Here is a 1,422-nt window from a genome sequence, read left to right as displayed (position 1 = left end):
ATATTTAATTTTAAAAAGGAAGTGAGCGCAGGGCAATGAAGGAGGAGAAGAGGAAAAGGAAGGGGGTGACTGAGGGAGTGAGTGACGGTGGATATGTTGTTGGTGGGGGTCTTATAGATGGGGGTAGAAAAAAAAGAATGTAGCTTTAAGGGAAATGTGCAGCCGGGTGTGAAATTACAGCCTATAGTGCTACATATTGTACCAGAAGCTCTCTCCAAAAACAGTAACAAAAAGAGAAATCATCCTCTAACCTGACCAGGAGGCTGCACCCGTCTGCCCCTAAGAGATGCCCCCAATAGTCCCATCATGCCCCAACACAGGACCCACCCCCACCACCCTAAATATACCAAATATACATCAATACATGCACATATGTATTTTTTTATTTTTCATAATTAGATATTATATTTGCTATTCCATAATATGATTATCATAAAAATAATTACTTTGTTGCATGAAAAATTTAAGCAAAAAATCGTTTTTTTCTGATTCTCTTAAAAAAATTAATTATTGCGTTAAATGTTTAGAAATATTTATTGTTTTTTTATTATGTTATTTAAATAAACATGTGAAAAACACTTAGAAACAAACAAGATTCAAAGCAAATCACCAACAACAATATTTTTATCACCTCCCATGAAGCTGTTTTTTGCTCCAATATAAGTTTGACATTTTTTTTTAGCTTTTAGTTTGCAGGCCCACCTAAACTTTTACTTTTTTTTATTATTTGGAGCTCTGCCCCGCTTCCTCCTTGAGAAACGATGCAGCGCCATCTACAGAGGCTGAAGGGAATGATGCGCAACGGCACCTGAGCCACCCATCGTCCGCCGCTGCATGCGCTTCCACTTTGTACCTGTTATCATCACAATATCAGCTGCGCGCAACAAAAGGTCAGTAAACCTGCGTTTAAACCTCCATGCAAGTCTGAACATTCCCCATATAAACTAGAGGGAAGGTAATTTTGGACCTCCATGTGGCACTGTACGATCAAATCTGAGAAAATGGACAGTGCTGTTTTTAAAAATCCAATCAAGAATTTAGAAAACGCTGCTTTGTTTATTCAAAAATTGAGAAACATTTTCTTAATTTTATGTTTTTTCAAATAAAGAAAAAAAAACATTCCAAAAAACACAGACAAAAAAAATTCTTTCAATTTTCAAGATATATTTTTTAAAATTCTTTCCATCCTCGTTGGTGTGTTCAACACAGAAATCCCCTCATTTGGACTCCCTAAATTGTAATCATTTCATTTTTTTAAAGTTTTCAATGTATGTATTTATTTTCTTCCGTCGGCGAATCAAAGTGTTGGCATCTATTGCCTTTGTCTGACAAGTCATCCATATAGGAAAAAAGGGGGGTCTGAGAAGGGGAGGAGAGGGGGGAGGAGGGGAGGGTTGCAGCTTTTAGAACCACAGACACAGA

The sequence above is a fragment of the Oryzias latipes genome, chromosome 19 (assembly GCF_002234675.1).
Source record: "Oryzias latipes chromosome 19, ASM223467v1".
In the NCBI taxonomy this organism is placed as follows: Eukaryota; Metazoa; Chordata; class Actinopteri; order Beloniformes; family Adrianichthyidae; genus Oryzias; species Oryzias latipes.
Note: the sequence above shows the minus strand (reverse complement) of the source record.